This window comes from Chiloscyllium plagiosum, unplaced genomic scaffold (assembly GCF_037043375.1).
Source record: "Chiloscyllium plagiosum isolate Xiang-an unplaced genomic scaffold, Cpla_swu_hap1 HiC_scaffold_68, whole genome shotgun sequence".
Taxonomy (NCBI): domain Eukaryota; kingdom Metazoa; phylum Chordata; class Chondrichthyes; order Orectolobiformes; family Hemiscylliidae; genus Chiloscyllium; species Chiloscyllium plagiosum.
Window position 1 is genome coordinate 225556 of NW_028270207.1, and position 20505 is coordinate 246060.

Here is a 20505-nt window from a genome sequence, read left to right on the forward strand (position 1 = left end):
TTAACATCTCCAGCCTTGCTTTGCTGTTTCTTTCATATTTCCCGCCTCGCTTTCCTGTCTATGTAACATCTCCAGCCTTGCTTTCTTATCTCTGTATCATTTCTAGCCTTGCTTTCCTCTCTCTGTCACACGTCCCGCCTTGCTTTCTAGTCTCGGCAACATGTCCAGCTTTGCATTCCACTCGCTGAAGCCACTCCAGCCTTGCTTTCCTATCTCTGTAACATCTCCAGCCTTGAATTCCTATCTCTGTAACATCTCCAGTCTTACTTTCCATTTTGTGTACCCTCCCCAACATTGCTATCCTCTCTCTGTCATGTTTGCGACCATGTTTTCGTCTCGATGTAACATCCCCAGTTTCGATTTTACTGTCTCTGCAACATCTCCAGCTGTGCTCTCCTTCCTCTGTTACATCTCCAGCCTTGCTTTCCTATCTCTGTAACATCACCAGCCTTACATTCTTTTACATGCAAGATTTCTAGCATTGTTTTCCCTTCCCTTTAACATCCCCAGCTTTGCTTTCTTGTCTCTTCAACAACATTGGCCGTGCTTTCCTCTCTCTGTAACATCCCGAGCCTTGTTTTCTTATTTCTCGAAGATCTTCAGCCTTGCTTTCCTATCTCTGTAACATCTCCAGTCTTGCTTTCCACTCACTGCAACATCCCCAGCCGTGCTTTCCTCTCTCTGTAACATCTGCAGCCTTGTTTTCTTATTACACTAATATCTCCAGCTTTGGTTTTGTATCTCTGTAACATCTCCAGCTTGGTTTTCCTTGCTCGGTAAAATTTCCAGTCTGCACTTTCGTCTGTAACATCTCCAGTCTTGCATTCCTGTCCTTGTAACATCTCCAGCCAAGCTTTCCTACAACCGGAAAATCTCCAGCCTTGCTTTGCAGTCTCTGCAACATCTGAAGCCTTGCCTTCCTCTCTCTGTCACCACTCCAAACTTGCTTTCCTATCTCTGTAAATATTCCAGCCTTACTTCCCTCTCTTTGTAACGTCTGCAGCCTTGTTTTCCTCTCAACATTTCCACTTTCAATTTTACTGTCTCTGCAACATCTTCAACCTTATTTCCTCTCTCCTTAACTTCTACAGCCTTGTTTTATTACCATTGTAACATTTCCAGCCTTGCTTTCCTCTCTCTGCAACATAGCAAGCCTTACTTTCTTATCTCCGCAACATCTCCAGCTTTCCAGTCCTCTCTCTGAAACATCGCCAGACTTGCTTTCCAGAATGGAAAGTAAGACTGGAGATGTTACAGATATAGGAAAGCAAGGCTGGAGATGTGAGAGAAAGAACTAATCACTGCTGATAATGTTGCATAGATAGGAAAGCAAGGCTGGAGATGTTACAATGGTAAGAAAATAAGGCTGTAGATGTTAAAGAGAGAGGAAACAAGGCTGGAGATATTGCAGAGACAGGAATGCATGGCTGGAGATGGTGCAGAGACAGTAAAATTGAAAGTGGAAATGTTGAGAGGAAAGCAAGGCTGCAGACGTTGCAGAGAGAGAAGAGCAAGGCTGGGGGAGTGGTAAATAGAATGGATACGAGGCTGGAGATGTTACCGAGATAGGAACGAACGGCTGGAGGTGTTATAGAAAAGGAAAACGAGGCTGCACATGTTGCAGAGATAGGAAAGCAAGGCTGGACAGGCTCCAGATTTAGAAAAGCACAGCTAGAAATGTCACAGAGATGGGACAGCAAGTTTAGGGATGATGCACAGATTGGAAAGCAATGCTGGGGATGTTAGAGAGGACAGGAAGGTTGGTGATGTTGCAGGCAAAGGAAAGCAAGATTGAGGATGTTGCAAAGATGAGACTGGAAATTTTACAGAAATAGGAAAGAAAGACTAGAAATATTATAGTGATTGGTATGCAATGCTGGAGATGTTACAGAGATAGGGACGCAAGGATGGAGGTGTTACAGAACTAGGAAAGCAAGGCTGCAGAGTCTCTATAGAGAGGAATACAAGGTTGGAGATACCACATAGAAAGGAAAGCAAGGCTGGAGATGTTACGAGACAGGAAAGCACGACTGTAGATGTTGCAGAGATTGGAAACCAAGGGTTAAGAGGTTACAGAGAGATGGAAGCAAGGCCTAGATGTTACAGAAATAAGAAAACAAGGCTGTAGATGTTAGAGAGAGTAAAGCAAGGCTGGAGATGTGACAGCAAGTTTGGAGATGATATAGAGTACGGAAAGCACGGCTGGAAACGTTACAAAGATAGCAATGCAAGGCTGGAGATTTTGCAGAGAAAGGGAAACAAAGCTGGTCATGTTACAGAGAAAAGAAACCAATTTTGCATAGGCTACAGACATGAGAATACAAGGCTGGAGGCATCACAGAAATAGGAAGGCAAGTCTGGAGATGTTGCAGAGATAGGAAAGCAAGTCTGGAGATGTTACGGAGATAAGAAAGCAAGGCTGTAATTTTTTCAGTTAGGAATGCAATGCTGGAGATGTTGCAGAGATAGGTAAACAAGGTTGGTCATGTTACAGAGATAGGAAAGCAATGGTGGACAGGTTCTAGAGGTAGGAATACAAGGCGGGAGATATCACAGAGATAGGAAAGCAAGGCTGGTGATGTTTCAGAGATAGAAATGTGTTGCTGGAAAAGCGCAGCAGGTCAGGCAGCATCCAGGGAACAGGAGAATCGACGTTTCGGGCATAAGCCCTTCTTCAGGAATGAGGAAAGTTTGTCCAGCAGGCTAAGATAAAAGGTAGGGAGGAGGGACTTGGGGGAGGGGCGTCGGAAATGTGATCGGTGGAAAGAGGTCAAGGTGAGGGTGAAAGGTCAGACTGGGGTGGGGGCAGAGAGGTCGGGATGAAGATGTTTCAGAGATAGGAAAGCAAGGCTGGAGATGTTGCAGAAATAGGAAAGTAAAGCTGGTGGCGTTACAGAGAGAGGAAGGCAAGTCTGAGATGTTAGAGAAAGAAGAAAACAAGGCTGGATATGTTCCCGAGAGAGGAAAGCTAGACTTTAAACGTTACGCAAACAGAAAACCAAGGTTGAAGATGTTAAAAGAGACAGAACGGCAAGGCTGCAGACCTTACGGGGATAGGAAAGCAAGTTTGGCGTTGTTAATGAGATTGGAAAGCAAGGCCGGATATGTTACAGATAAAAGAAATAAAGTCTTGAAGTCTTACAGCGAGAGGAAAGTAAGGCTGGAAATGTTCTAGTGATATGAATGCAATGATTAGATTAGATTAGATTACATAACATTACATTACATTACATTACAGTGTGGAAACAGGCCCTTTGGCCCAACAAGTCCACACCGACCCGCCCATACCCCTACATTTACCCCTTACCTAACACTACGGGCAATTTAGCATGGCCAATTCACCTGACCTGCACATCTTTGGACTGTGGGAGGAAACCGGAGCACCCGGAGAAAACCCACGCAGACACGGGGAGAACGTGCAAACTCCACACAGTCAGTCGCCTGAGGCGGGAATTGAACCCGGGTCACCGGCGCTGTGAGGCAGCAGTGCTAACCACTGTGCCACCGTGCCGCCCACCTATCTCCAATGCTGGAGATGTTAGACAGATAGGCATGTAAGGCTGCAAATATTACAGAGGTAGGAATGCAAGGCTGGAGAACTTACAGGGAGTGGAAAGCGAGGCTGGATTTGAAACACCGAGAGGAAAGCAAGGCTGCAGCGAGTACAGAAAATGGAAAGCAAGGCTGGAGATGTAACAGAGACAGGAAAGCAAGACATCTCCAGTGATAGGAACGCAGTGCTGGTGATGTTACAGAAGGAAGAAAGGAAGGCTGGATATGTTGCAGAGAAAGGAAATCAAGGCTGGACCCCTTGCAGATATAATAAAGCATGACTGGAGATGTAACAGAGAGAGGTAAGCAAGACTGGAGGTGTTACAGAGAGAGGAAGGCAAGGCTGGAGTTGTTACAGTGAAAGGAAAGCAAAATTGGAGATGTTGCAAAGTTAAGAAAGCAAGGTTAGAAATTTTACAGTATTAGGAATGAAAGGATGGAAATGTTATAGTGATAGGAACGCACTGCTGGAGATGTTGCTGAGATAGGGCAGCAAGCCTGGCCATGTTATAGAGATAGGAAAGCAATGCTGGACAGGCTCTAGAGATTGGACTGCAACGCTGGAGATATCACAGACACATGAAAGCAAGGCTGGAGATGTTGCAGGGAAGAGAAAGCAAGGCTGGTGATGAGACAGAGAGAGCAAGGCAAGGCTGAGATATTAGAGAAATAAGATAACAAGGCTGGAGATGTTCCAGAGAGTGTAAGGCTCGGCTGAAGATGTTACAGAAACAGAAAAATAACAGGGCTGCAGATATGATAGGGATAGCAAAGTAAGTCTGGAGTTGTTGCGGTGGTAGTAAAGCAAGGCTGGAGATGTTACAGAGACAAGGAAGCAAGACTGGAAATTTTACAGATACAGGAAAACAAGGCTGCAAATGTTATCGTGATAGCAATGCAATGCTGGAGAAGTTAGAAAGATAGAGATGGAAGGCTGAAGATGGTACAGAGATATGAATGCGAGGCTGGAGATGTTACAGGGATAGGAAAGCGAGGCTGGAGATGTCACAGAGATTAAACAGCAATCTGTTTATTTTTTTCAGAGATAGGAAAGCAAGGCTGGAGTTGCTACAGAGATACAAACGCAAGGCAAGGAAAGCAAGGAAATCCTACAGAGATGGGGAATCACGTCTGGAAATATTATAGTGATAGGAATGCAAAGCTCGAGATGTGACAGAGAAAGGGATGCAACGCTACAGATGTTGCAAAGATAGGAATGCAAGGCTGGATATGTTACAGAGATAGGAAAGAAAGGCTGGCCAAGTTACAGAGATAAGAAAGCAAGGCTGGACAGTCTGTAGAAATAGAAATACAAGGCTGAAGATAATACAGAGATAGGAATGCAAGGCTGGAGATATTTCAGATATTAGAAAGCAAGGCTGTAAATTTTACAGGGATAGTTAAGCAATGCTGGAAATGTTATAGTGATAGGAACTTACTTCTGGAGATGTTAGAGATAGAGAAACAACGCTGGACGTGTTACAGAGATAGGAAAGCATGGCTGGACAGGGTCTAGGGATAGAAAAGCACGTCTGGAGATGTCACAGAGATCAGAACACAAGGCTGGAAATGTTATCGGGATAGGAATGCAATGCTGGCGATGTAACAGAGATACGAAAGGAAGGCTGGTGATGTTGCAAAGATAAGAAAGCAAGGCTGGAAATTTTACAGAAATAAGAAAAAAAGGCTGGAAATGTTATTGTGATCAGAACGCAATGCTGGAGATGTTACAGAGATAGGAAAGCAAACTGGAGATGATACAGAGATATGAAAGCAACTGGAGATTTCACAGAGACAGAAAAGCAAGTTTGGAGATGTTATAGAGTTCGGAAAGCAGGGCTGGAGATGTTAGAGAGAGAGCAAAGCATGACTGGGGATGCTGCAGGGATAGGAAAACAAGGGTGGAGATGTAACAGAGAGGGGAAAACAAGGCTGGAGATGTTAGACAGATAGAAATGCAAGGCTGGAGGTGTTACAGAGAAAGGAAAGCAAGGCTGGAGATGTTACAGAGATAAGAAAGCTAGGCTGTAAATTTTTCAATGAGGAACGCAATGCTGGAGATGTTGCAGAGATAGGTAAACAAGGTTGGTCATGTTACAGAGATAGGAAAGAAATGCTGGACAGGTTCTAGAGATAGTAATACAAGGCGGGAGATATCACAGATATAGGAAAGCAAGGATGGCGATGTTTCAGAGATAGGAAAACAAGGCTGGAGATGTTGCAGAAATAGGAAAGCAAAGCTGGAGACGTTACAGAGAGAGGAAGGCAAGTCTGCGATGTTAGAGAAAGAAGAAAACATGCTGGAGATGTTCCCAAGAGAGGAAAGCTAGGCTGGAGACGTTATGCAAACAGGAAAGCAAGGTTGGAGATCTGTAAAGAGACAGAATAGCAAGGCGGCAAACATTACAAGGATAGGAAAGCAAGTTTGGCGTTGATAAAGAGATAGGAAAGCAAGGCCGAAGCTGTTCCAGATATAAAAATCAAAGGCTTAAAATCTTACAGAGAGAGGAAAGGAATGCTGGAAATGTTATAGTGATATGAATGCAATGCTGGAGATGTTAGACACATAGGGATGTAAGGCCAGAAATGTTACAGAGATAGGAATGCAAGGCTGGAGATGCGACAGGGTGTGGAAACCGAGGCTGCATTTGTTACACCGACCGAGAGGAAAGCAAGGCTGCAGCGAGTACAGAAAATGGATATCAAGGTTGGAGACGATACAGAAAAAGGAAAGCAAGGTTGGAGATGTTAAAAGAGACAGAATAGCAAAACTGCAGACATTACAATGATTGGAAAACAAGTCTGGTGTTGTTAAAGTGATAGGAAAGCAAGGCCGGAGATGTTACAGATATAAGAAATAAATGTTGAAATCTTACAGAAAGAGGAAACCTAGGCTGGAAATGTTATACTGATATGAATGCAATGCTGGAGATGTTATACAGATAGTGATGCAAGGTAGAAATAATACAGAGATAGAAATGCAAGGCTGGGGATGCTACAGGGAGTGGAAAGCGAGTCTGGATTTGTTACGTTGAGAGGAAAGCAAGGCTGCAGCGGGCACAGAAAATGGAAAACAAGGCTGGAGATGTTACAGAGACAGGAAAGCAAGGCATCTCCAGTGACACGAACGCACTGCTGGAGATGATACAGACGGAAGAAAGGAAGGCTGGGTATGTTGCAGAGATAAGAAAGCAAGGCTGGAGATGTTACAGAGACAGAGGAAAGCAAGGCTGGAAAACTTGCAGATATAAGAAAGCAAGACTGGAGATTTTACAGAGAGAGGACTGGAAGGCTGATGATGTTCCAGAGACAAGAAAGCAAGTTTGGATATGTTACAGAGAGAGGGAAGCAAAGCTGGAGGTGTTACAGAGAAAGGAAAGCAAAATTGGAGATGTTGCAAAGATAAGAAAGCAAGGTTAGAAATTTTACAGTATTAGGAATGAAAGGATGGAAATGTTATAGTGATAGGAACGCACTGCTGGAGATGTTGCTGAGATAGGGCAGCAAGCCTGGCCATGTTATAGAGATAGGAAAGCAATGCTGGACAGGCTCTAGAGATTGGACTACAACGCTGGAGATATCACAGAGACAGGGAAACAAGGCTGGAGATGTCGCAGAGATGGGGAAGCAAGGCTGGAGACGAGACAGAGAGAGGAAGACAAGACTGAAATATTAGAGAAATAAGATAACAAGGCTGGAGATGTTCCAGAGAGTGGAAGGCTAGGCTGAAAATGTTACAGAAACAGAAAAATAAGGTCTGCAGATATGACAGGGATAGCAAAGAAAGTCTGGAGTTGTTGCGGTGGCAGTAAAGCAAGGCTGGAGATGTTACAGAGACAAGGAAACAAGACTGGAAATTGTACAGATACAGGAAAGCAAGGCTGCAAATGTTATCGTGATAGCAATGCAATGCTGGAGATGATAGAAAGATAGGAATGGAAGGCTGAAGATGGTACAGAGATATGGATGCAAGGCTGGAAATGTTACAGGGAGAGGAAAGCGAAGCTGGAGATGTTACAGAGATTAGACAGAAATCTGTTTTTTTTTCAGAGATAGGAAAGTAAGGCTGGAGATGCTACAGAGATGAGAAAGAAAGGCTGGAAATTCTGCAGAGATGGGGAATCAAGGCTGGAAATGCTATAATGATAGGAAGGCAATGCTCGAGATGTGACAGAGAAAGTGGTGCAAGGCTGGAGATGTAGCAGAGATAGGAATGGAAGGATATAGTGATAGGAAAGCAATGCTCGAGATGTTACAGAGAAAGGAAAGCAAAGCTGGCCACGTTACAGACATAAGAAGGCAAGGCTGGACAGTCTGTAGAAATGGGAATACAAGGCTGAAGATAACACAGAGATAGGAATATAAGGCTGAAGGTAACACAGAGATAGGAATGCAAGACTGGAGATGTTACAGAGATAGGAAAGCAAGGCACGAGATATTAAAGAGATTCGAAAGCAAGGCTGTAAATTTTATAGGGATAGGAAAACAATGCCTGGAAATGTTATAGTGACAGGAACGCACTGCTGGAGATGTTAGAGATGGAGAAACAAGGCTGGACATGTTACAGAGATGGGAAAGCACGGCTGATCAGACTCTATGGATAGGAAAGCACTTCTCGCGATGTCACAGTAATAAGAAATCAATGTTGGAGATGATACAGATATCGGAAAACAAGGTTAGAGATGTTACAGAGAGAGGCAAGTATGACTGCAGATGTTACAGAGAAAAGAAAGCAAGTCTGAAGATGTTGCAGAGAAAGAAAAGCAATATTGGAGACGTTGCAAAGATAAGAATGCAAGGCTGGAGATGTTACAGAGATAGGAAAGCAAGGCTGGACAGCCTCCGAGATTGGATTACAAGGCTGAAGATAACACAGAGATGGGAAAGCAAGGCTGGGGATGTTACAGAGTTAGGAATGCACGCTTGGAGATGATACTGAGAGAGGTAAGCGTGGCTGGAGATGTTACAGAGAAAAGAAGGCTGCTGATGTTGCAAAGATAAGAAAGCAAGGCTGGAAATTTTACAGAAATAAGAAAGAAAGGCTGGAGATGTTATCGTGATCAGAACGCAAGGCTGGAGATGTTACAGAGATAGGAAAGCAAGGCTGGACAGGCTCTAGAGATAGGAACACAAGGCTGAAAATAACACAGAGATTGGAATGCAAGGCTGGAGATGTTACAGAGATAGGAAAGCAAGGCTTGAGAGGTTGCAGAGAGAGGAAAGCAAGATCGAGATGTTACAATGATAAGAGAGCAAGGCTGGAAATTTTACAGAGGTAGGAAAACAAGGCTGGAAAAGTTATACTGAGAGGAATGCAATTCTGGACATGTTACAGAGATAGGGATGCAAGGCTGGAGATGTTCCCGAAGGGCAAAGCAAGGCTGGTGATTTTGCAGAGATAACAAAGCAAGGCTGGTAAAATGACAGAGAAAGGAAGGCAAAGCTGGAAATGTTATTGTGTTAGGAATGCAATGCTAGAGATGTTACAGAGATAGGAAAGGAAAGCATCACCAACACAATGCAGACAATGTTGCAGAGTGAGGAAAGGAAGGCTGATACGTTACAAAGAAATGAAAGCAAGGATGGAGATGTAAAAGAGACAGGAAAGCAAGGCTAGAGATGTTACACGGAAAGAAGAGCAAGGCTGGAAATGTTACAGAGAAAGGAAAGCAAGTCTCCTGATGTTACAGAGAGAGAGCAGAAAGGCTGGTGATGTTGCACAGATAAGAAAGTAAGGCTGGAGATGGTAGACCATACGACATAGGTATAGGAGTGGAAGTAAGGCCATTCGGCCCATCGACTCCTGGTGTTACAGAAAAAGCAGAGCAAGACTGGAGATGTTACAGAGATAGGAAAGCAAAGTTGGAGATGTTAGAGAAATAAGAAAACAAGGGTGGAGATGCTACAAAGAGAAGTAACATGGCTGGGGATGTTGCATAGACAGGAAATCAAGGCTGGAGATTTAACAGAGAGGGGAAAGCAAAGCTTAAGATGTTCCAGAGATAGTAATGCAAGGCTGGAGCTATTACAGAGACTGGAAACTGAGGCGACAGATGTTACAGAGATAGGAAAACTTGGCTGGAGATCTGAGAGAAATAAGTAAACGCGGATGGAGATGTTTACGGTGATACTAAATCAAGGCTGTAAATTTTACTGAGACTGGAAAGCAAGGCTGGAAATACTATAGTGATAGCAACGTACTGCGGGATATATGAGAGACAGTAATACTCGGCTGGATGTGTTACAGAGATAGGAAAGCAAGGGTGGACAGGCTCTAGGGATAGGAAAGCACATCTACAGATGTCACCAATATAGGAAAGCATGGTTCGATATTATACATAAATCGGAAAGCAAGGTTGAAGATATTGCAGAAAAAGGATAGCAAAAGTTTGAGATAAGAATAAGAAGCAAGGATAAGAAAGCAAGGCTGGAAATATGACAGGAATAGGAAAGAAAGGCTGGAAATGTTATAATGAGAGGAACACAATGTCAGCGATGTTACAGAGACAGTGACGCAAGCCTGGCCATGTTACAGAGACAGGAAAGCAAGAGTGGACAGGATCTAAAGATAGGAATGTAAGGCTGAAGATATCACAGAGGTAGGAAACCAAGGCTGGAGATGTTAAAACAGAGATAAGAGCAAGGCTGCAGATATTCCAGTGATAGGAAAGCAAGTCTGGAGATATCTACAGAGACAGGAAAGCAAGGCTGGACAGGCAGTAGAGAAAGGAATACAAGGCTGAAGATAACACAAAGATTGGAATGCATGGCTGGAGATGTTACAGAGATAGGAAACTAAGTCGTGAGAGGTTACAGAGAGAGAAAAGCAAGGCTGAGATATTACAATGATAAGAGAGCAAGGGTGGAAATTTTACAGAGGTAGGAAAACTAATCTGGAAATGTTATAGTGAGAGGAATGCAATTCTGGACATGTTACACGTTGATGCTAGACTGGAGATGTTACAGAGATAGAAAAGCAAGGCCGGTGATGTTACAGAGAAAGGAATGCAAGGCTGGTGATGTTGCATAGGTATGAAAACAAGGCTGCAGATGTCACAGAGAGAGGAAAGTAAGGGTGGATATGTTACAGAGATAACAACGCAAGACTGAAAATTTTACAGAGATAGGAAAGCAAAGCTGGAAATTTTATAGTGTTAGGAATGCAATGCTGGTGATGTTACAGAGACAGGAAAGCAAGGCATCACCTTTGACAGGAACGCAAGGCTGACGATGTTGCAGACTGAGGAAAGGATGGCTGGATATGTTATAGAGAAAAGAAAGTAAGGCTGCCGATGCTAAAAAGAGAGGAAAGAAAGGTTGAAGATGTTACAGGGAAAGGAGACCAAGGCTGGAGATGTTACAGACATAGGAAAGCAAGGCTGGAGATGTTGCAGATATAAAAAAGCAAATCTGTAGATGTTGCAGGGAAAGGGAAGCAAGGCTGGGGATATTACAGAGATATGAAAGCAAAGCTGTAAATTTTACAGAGATTGTAAAGCAAGGCTGGAAATGTTATGGTGATAGGAACGCACTGCTGGAGATGGCAGAGACAGAAAACACTTGGCTGGATATGTTACAGAGATAGGAAAGCGAGGCTGGACAGGCTCTTGGGATAGGAAAGCACACCTACAGATGTCACCGAGAGAGGAAAGGCTGGTTCGATATGATACATAGATTGAAAAACAAGGCTGGAGATGTTACAGAGAAAGGACAGAAAGGCTGGTAATGTTTCAGAGATAAGAACGCAGCATTGGAGATGTTACAGAGAGAGCTAAGCAAAGCTGGAGATGTCACATATATGAGAAACGAATCTCACCCACTTCAATAATTTCAGTCCGAAACAACATCTGAAGCAATCGGTATGTTTATTATCCGCTTGCAAGCGCGGTGCCTGGAATAGACACCCAGAGTTTAGCAAGTACGTATCTTATGTAGGATTCACTACTCCAATTACTATTGTTTATCTCTTGACTTATCTGGCGTTGTGCATAACAAAGTACACGTTTTACTTGGGCATTTCACCGCATCATAAAGTGGTTTATTGTGAGGTATATCCTCCCCACTACTATCGATTTCCCCCACGTGTGACATTTCCTCCCTTTCCCCAACCACATTGATCCTTATGACCTTTTAATTGGGGTTTGTTTATTTTGTTTTTTGCAGAAGTGGGAAACAGATATTTTTAACTACTGCTTGTACAAGCATATCTGGCTTAACCAACATCCTCACAACACCTTATCTAGTTGTCTGTAACATCTACCATTGTTTGCAGGCACGTTTCATTCTTGTATGCACACTTTAGCTAATACAGAAACAATTATATATTTCCTTCATATTAGTTTTCATTCTTGTTGACTTAGCTGTTGGTTGAAACAAGTATACACTGGTGTGAGTTCATTTACCTTGCATAATTAATTTTGATTGCAGAAGCACTTTGCTTATATCTCACAACTTCACCCTTTTCCTTTAATTACCATTTATTATCTTCTGACTTTTTCTTTTAAGCATCGCCCCCAAAATTCGCAAACATCGTTCCGGAGATTTCATCCATCTTAGTCTCACTCATCCCCTCATTTTTAATCTATAATGTTCCTCTGCCTGACTCCCTTTTAGGGACATCTGTTTCATTAAGGATGTCTCAAACAGTATTTTCGTGAATCCTCGTATACAGGGTATGATACAACAGTCATTGGCTACTAATGTCCCGGCTACTACTATCAGGGAAGTCAGGATGGAAACCACCACCCCCTTCCATTTTCCAAACTATGATTCAAGCCATTCCGTGAGAGATGTGTGTACTCCCGAATTCTCAGCCCGTTCCTCTGCTAACATAGTTAGCAGTACTTGAACCATCAGGCGCAGTGTTATTAGGAATAAAGGTTCAATAGCTTCCTCCTAACATTACAAACACACACACACCCTTTTCCCGCTAAAGTCATTTCAAGGGCCATTCTGTTTTCCTATACCATCCTACTTGTCACATCAAGCTGTTCTGATATTCCTTTAACCGCATATTTTGTATAATTTATAAATTGCTGTTGATGATAGAAAATGTAATTATCAAGTCTACATTTTAATTAATTGTTACCCAACAAAGCAGAGCTGACTCAAAGCCTGCTGCAATCTGGTTACGAGCCTTGAACTCATCAGGTACCTCCGTAGAGACTCCTACCGAATCGAGATAAATCCTGTCATCAAAAAAGTGTCTAACAGTGATCTCTTACTCGTTCCCTTTTCCCCTACTATCTTTTCCTTCGCAACTACCAGGGTAAATGGATTTGCCAATTGTACAATTGCACATATCCCTCTCCAATCCGTAGGTAGGGTGGGTCTCAATATTTTGCCTCCACAGTACCACCATAGATCCGCTACCTAGTGCTGAGTAGTTCCCTCTCTTGTCCGTTTCCGTGGCATTCTTAACCTCTATACATACTTTCAGCTCCCCCAATTCTCTAGACCGATTTGTACCTCGTCCATGCACACACGATGTGTGATTTTTGACTCCGGCTGAAATCTTAGGGGGCCCTTTGAAGCTTTCTTCACCAAGGAAGGGAACATCAGAGATAAGGACGTACAATTCCTACCATTCCATGCAGTCTTATCCTGATACAGGGCTATCATACATTTCATGCCCTTCCTGTCTCCCCGTAACCAGTTTCTCTTTCGATGGTCTATTTTAAGTCCTTTACCTGTATATATTTTTCTACTTTAAGGTCATCTAGAGGGCTGAAAGGTTGCACTTTATTATCCAGTAGTTCTGCTCGTTTTCCCTGTCCTACACTAATTCGAAAACAACAGCCCGAAAAATCATTCCCGTTTGTTTTCATTTCTATCGCAAATATTTCATTTAATTGTACCTGACTGATGCCTCACCCACCTCGCGCGCCCCCTCCAACCACACACCCCCCCCCCCGCCCCCAGAATTTATTCATCCTATGTGGCCTTCTTCATCGTTAGGTATGTTGGGTTACACTTTTTATCAGGACAATCGCGAGCTGGTCGGAAGGGGGCCCCGAATACTGTGACAAGACCATTAATCCAACTACCATCCCCAAGGCTACCCCATAGGAATTAAGATGTATCTCTGAGCTCCTGTACTGTCTCTGATTATCTACATCCCCACAATTGACTAAGCTACATGCATCAGCGTCTATTACTTGTGGATTATCAGACTCAGGAACCGTTAATAACGAAAATGATATTTGACAAAATTCCAAAACTAAGACGGCTAGCAGCATACCTCTAAGCATTCCCAGTATTCTAAAAATCGTGTTGAAGCACGAAAATACTTAATATATAATCCGACAGAAATAATCCCGCGCTCGCCGTCGCCACTGTACAATCAGTTACTCAAAGTCTCTTTAGTCTGAATTTAGACGGTTATTGCGTTGATTCGGCTGCCCAGATTTCTTCCTCGACTGGAGATTCCACTGCCCTTTGATCCGAGTGTAGTGAGTCCAGCCTTTCTCCGCCGTCCTTATTGCCGTTTCGGTCATCAAAAGAGCCTGGTACAGCCCTTCCCAGTCCGGCTGCAATTTAGTCTCCGTCCATGATTTTACTAAGACCCAATAGCCCGGCCGGATTGGATTAATGGCAAATTCAAGGGGCGGAGTCTCTACCAATAAACCCTGTTTCCTTAGGAAAGACAATAGGAGGACAAGCCCAGTATATATTTCTTTAAGAACATGTCTTTAGTTTCGAGAATTGGCAATTATCCATTCGTTACCAGATGAGGTAATCCAAATAAGATTTCTTATGGGGATAGTCCCAAATCTTTCCTTGGCGCTGTTCATGGTCGCAAGAGAGCTATAGGTAAACATTTAGTCCAAGGGAGTCTGGTTTCTATCATCGATTTAGAGGGCTGTCGTTTGAGTATTTGGTTCATTCTCAAAAACCGTCCTGATGATGGCGGGTGCCATGGAGCGTGGAAGGCCAAGGAAATTCCCAATCCTTTTATTATGCCCTGTAACACTTTAAGAGGTAAAATGAGTTCCTTGGTCGGAATCTATATGGTTCACTCGCTCATATCGGGGAATTATGTGCTCTAATATTGCTGTAGACACCCCACTCGCAGTGGCGGTAGCTAGGGGTATGTCTCAACCCAACCAGATAGATGATCTACTATTACCAGCATATATTTTCGTCTTCCTACTCTGGGTGCTTCAGTATAATCTATTGTATACTCTGGAAGGGTCTCAATCCCGTGTCTTTTCCTCCCGGGTTCTGTTTTCTCAAGACTTTCTTATTTACCTTTCTGCATATTACACATCCCTCACATATTTGTTTAACAATTGTATATATTCCTTTACATTCATATTCCCTAAGAACTAAATCACATATTGCTTGTACTCCCCAATGGCTGCCTTGGTGTAGGACAGCCTTAATCTCTCGCATCACCATTTGTTTAACATTTCCCTTCCATCAGGTAACATCCAATGCCCGTCTGCAGTCTTTGCAGCCCCTAAATCGTTCAACTATTTTTCCTCTCTTTCAGTAAATATAGGAGCTTACCGAGGATCAGGGACAGTAGGTATTAGGGAATGAATCAGCACTCCTTGTGGGTCCAGGCCTGCTTCCTTAGCCACTTCATCGGCTAATCTATTCCCCCTAACGTCTGGTTCATTTCCTTTCTGATGACCATTTACATACACTATCGTTATTTCTCAGGGGAGTAATAGGGACTCCAAGACCCGTTTAATTAACTCCTCATGTATTAATTCCTTCCCCCGGCTATTGATCAGTCCTCTTTCCATCCATATCTTGCCAAAAGTGTGCACAACATCAAATGCATATTTACAGTCAGTGTATACTGCTCTCTCTTTATGTTCTAATACCCTAAGGGCTCTTTCCAATGCATAGAGTTCGCAGGTCTGAGCTGACCACCCATTCGTCAATATTCCTGCCTCCACCACACTACCGTTTGTCCCTTCTGTAACTGCATACCCATTATGTCTTTGCCCTTCAGTCACCCGGGATGATCCGTCTATAAAACGTCAGGCTCCTGCATGAAGTGGAACATCGCTCAGGTCCATGCGGTCCTTAGTTTGGTATTCAATAATGTGAAGGCAGTTGTGCTCTGGATTCTGAGGAGATTCTCCTTCCCCTTTCCAAAGAAAGGCAGCTGGACTGAAACAATTGTCCGTGACCAACACTAGATCATCCTTTTCTGTTAATATTGCCTCATATTTCAGAACCCGTGAGTCTGTCAATAATCGCCAAGCTTTTTGGTTTCGGAACGTTCTCACTTGTTTTGGTTGCTTAGTGTTAGGGCTCCCCCAAATGTAAGCTTCCTGCTTTCCTCCACCAACAATGCAGTGGCAGCCACGGCCTGCACACACTCAGACCACCCCCGGGATACTGGTTCCAATAGCTTCGAAAGATATGCTACTGGCTGTTTCATTCCTCTCCACCTCTGGATTAATACTTCCAAAGCTGCTCCCTGATCTAATGTAGCAAAGAGGTGGAAAGGTTTATCTCGAGAAGGTAAGACTAACATGGGGGCGTGGATCAGATCTCTTTTGCATTCCTCAATAGTTCTTTTTCATCATCTTCCCAACTCAGACTCTTTGGTTCCTCGTCTAATAGTTTGAGATATAATTTATTCGTCTTTTGAGCATAAAAAGCAATCCACAATCTGCAATATCCCGTTAAACCCCCCAAAATACGTAATTCCCGTTTAGTTCTGGGCAGGGGTATCCCCACTATTCCCTCTATCCGTTCCACGTTTATCTTTCGATTTCCCTCACTAACTAAATGTCCCAAGTATTTCAGTTCTCGCTCCACATATTGTAATTTGTTTTTATATACTTGCAGTCCCTGCTGACCCAGGAAACTCAATAATTTGTCCCTGCTGACCCAGGAAACTCAATAATTTGTTAATGGCTTCTACTTCTCTTTCTCTCCTTTTTTCTGTTACTAAGAGGTCATCTACATACTGCAAGAGGGTAGTTCCCTTGGGGCTGCTAAATTTCTCCAATATTTGTATTAACATCTGTCCAAATAAATTCGGGGATTCCGTAAACCCCGGGGAAGCACGATCCACCGGTATTGCTGTTTACGTCCTGTCTTGGGATCTTCCCATTCAAATGCAAACACATTCCTATTTTCCTCCGCCAAGGGACAAGCCCAAAACACATCCTTTAAATCTATCACACTAAAACATTTTTGGTCATGAGGGATCTTACTTAATAACGTACAGGGATTTGGCACCACTGGGTGCCTGATCTGTTCTATTTGATTCAATGTTCTCAAATCCTGCACCAATCGATAGGTTCCATCGGATTTTCGCACTGGTAGAATTAGGATAGTATAAGGAGACATTTATGGTTTCAACAGTGCATCTCTAGTCCCCCAGGGACTGGCTGCACTCCTCGTTTACCTTCTGTGAAACTGGGTTTACTGTACCTCATACACATCGTCCCCTTTCCTTTTCAAACTTATTTCTTGGGGAGGGTTCTGTATTTTACCACGATTCCCTATTCTCACCCATACAACATTGCCATTTGTACAACTTATTCTTTTTCCTGAATTCCAATCTCCAGTCCTAAGAGGGTAATTAAATCTCTCCCTAGTAAGTTACTTCCTCTATCAGGGATATACACAGTTCCCCTGTAACCCTATACTTAGGACATTCTTTCATCATAGGTTCAAATACTGGTACAGTCAATCCTTCTCCTTTTATGCAGGAAACAGTAATTGACCGTGTTGACATTCCTACTTTCTTTGGTTTAAAATACAGCGATGACCGTGCTGCCCCCGTATCTACTAGGAAGACTACCTCTTCCCTATAAGGTCCCACCTTCAAGTTTATCAAGGGTTCCTGGTTGGTCCCCGGGAGCAGGAACCCCTGACACCCCTATTCTCCATCAAACTTCATCAGCGGAATTGCCCTTTCTCCCCTGTTTAGGGAGGAAAACTCCTGCTAAAAATATCCCATCATTCCGCAATAATAGCATCCTGCCTGTGAAGACTTCCGTCTCTGCCCCTGTCACCCGAACCCTCTATCAAATGCTCCCCCTTTTCTTCTCCCTCTCCCTATTCCTCTCTGTCCTACATGCTGCCACCTGCCGCTCCGGTTGCTCACTATTGGTTCCATTCTTTTTTTAACTACTTCATCAACCATAGCTACCAACATTTTTTGCCTTCTGTTTTTGTTTCCCATCCTCCGTCTTTACAAACACTTTCTGTGCCTCACTTAACAATTCGTCTAATGGTGTTTCACTCCACCCTTCTATGTTCTGTATCTTTCTCTGTGTCTGGCCATGCCTTTGTCACAAAATGTACTTTCAAAAGACCATGTGCCACTGGGTCCTCTGGGTTCATAGCAGAGTATTTCCGCATTGAGTGTCTTAATCTTTGCAAGAAGGCTGAAGAAGTCTCACCTTTCTCCTGTCTAACTTCAAAGGCTTTAGCAAAAAACCTGCGATTTGGAGCTGCTTCTCTTATTTCTTTTTGAAACAGGTTTTTCAATTCCCTCATTTCTTCTCTGAGCCTGGTTTTGATTTTCCTACTGGGGCTCTCTGAGGGGAAACTTCTTCTCTCTCTGTCCAGCATCCCCATCCCCAAATGGGATGTTCCCTATACCATATTTCAATGGTTGCTCCACGTATAAGTCCCCTTTATTCCAAAGTAATTAGCATATTCAAAATAGACTTTAACTCAGTAACTACTGTCAGGTAATTGGCAAATAATGCAAGTTGCAAATGTGAAAATTATTTTACTCAGTAAGTTCTGAGCATCTGGAACTGCCTGAATAGCAGCTGGACACAGATTCAGCAAACACATTTAGAATTTTACTTTTTAAGGAAACATGTAGAGAGCTATGGACAAATAGGAGGGGGTTCGGGATAGAATGGCAGCATCTCCAGAGGGACAGCCACAATTGGTTCAATAGCCCCCAGCACCTGTGCTCTGTCATGATGCCCCATTCACTATCATTGGGTGTATGAATAGGGAAGGTTTAGAGGGTTATGGGCGAACAGCTGGCAAATGGGGCTCCATTGATTTAGTATCCCCAGTTGGCAGGGGCGTTTTGGACAAAAGGGTCTGTTTCTTTGCTATACACCTCTATTATATTAATAAATTAAAATATGATCTCTTCTATTGAGAGGTAGCAGAAGATGAGATAATTTCCTTGGAGCTGAAACGTTTAAGCAGTGATTTCAACCAGGAATAGATTTGTTTCCAGGCTATTTAATTTACAAAGTCAGAGGGAGAAATCATAACGTTGTCACAATTTTCATTAACTATTAAACTTGGGAAATCATGCAAGGTTGAAAGGTGAAGATCATTTTACTCAGTAAAGTCTGAGCATCGGGAACGGTTCTGCATCTTCTGATTGTTGTTTCTGATTTACAGCATCCACAGTTCGTCCACAGATTCAGCAGTCATTCTCAAACAGGTTTGGAATGTAAATTTTGAAGTACCGATTTGAACAGCTATGAACAAATGGAAGGGGAGTTTGGATAGATTTGAAGCATCTCCAGAGGGAGAGAGTGCAGCCCCAATGGGCTGAATAGCCGCCAGTCCTGTCATCTGCGATACTGCCCCATTCATTGTGAATGATGAAGCTCATCCCAGGGCTGAGAGAGGGAGGATCACACCACTCACCTCACAATAGGGCCCGGCTGATTGACGGCAGCGCCAGACCAATAGGAGGTGAGTTGGTGTGGATAACACGTGACCATGAGCTTTGCAGGCACATTGTCACTGTGAGGGGGAACTCAGTGAATGTGAAGGGAGTGGGAGAGACAGCAGACACTGTGTAGAAATGGCGTTATTGTAAACTGGGAGGGTTTATAAACTCATGGTGCAGGTCACTGGACCTGAATTAGAAACTCCAGGTAAATTACAACCAAATGAACTGTGAATGCTGTAAATCAGAAACAACAATCAGAAGATACTGGAAAAGGTCAGCAGGTCTGGCGGCATCTGTGAAGAGAAATCAATGATAACGTTTCAGATCCAGTGAAACTTCCTCAGAAATGATGGTATGAAAATGTCGGTTTCTATGCAAAAGGTATATTATACACAGCGAGAACATTTGGATCAAGGAGAAAAGATTTGGCTGGGAGGGTGAATATCTCTTAATGGAGACTGTTAGTGGCTAACCATAGGTATTGTGTAATGGCGAGTCATGTAATCAGAAGACCTGGTGTGTGAGTTAGAGTCATAAGACATGAAGGATTTCAGGCCAGGTAACTAGTAAACTCAGTGTTAAGTCCGGAGTGCTGCAGCGTTCCCAAGCGCAAAACGAAGTGTTCTTCCAGCTTATGCTGATCTCCGCTAGAAGACTGCAGTACGCTTGAGTCAGATGTTAGAGAGAGAACAGGGTAGGGTGTTAAAGTGGCTGCAACTAGAAGCTCGGGGTTACTTGCAGACAGAGTACAGATCATCTGACGTCATTTCTGTCAACTCCAAGATGCCGCCATCAAACATTCCCCTTCCATCCCTTGTCCACATTTTGCAGGGGCAGTTCCCTCTCGGACACCCTGGTACACTCTTCATTCACTCCAAACAGGACCCACCGCCAATCCAGCACATTCCCCTATAACCGCCCAAGGTATAACACGTGCCTATTGACTTTGGTCTTCCTCAGTATCCAAAAGCCACAACACACATTCTAGTTGTCTGTCTTTTTAGCACACCACTCTGTTCTCTGGCAAACATCTCTGTTTCAGGCTTGCTGCAGCATTCCAGGGAAGCTCAGCACAAGCTGGAAACGCAGCACCTAATATTCTGCTTGGGGAATGTGCAACCTTAAAGACTTAATATCATGTTGAATTATATTAGGCCTTTCTCCTAGCCCCTTACCCAACAAAACAGGTCTTGATATCACATAGCCTGCCATTGCACACTACATATTGAATATTTGCAGGGCTTAAAACCTTTACACCATTTTTCCGTTTGATATTAGATGGATATGCTTGATGTGTATTAGCTACACCTAGGTCA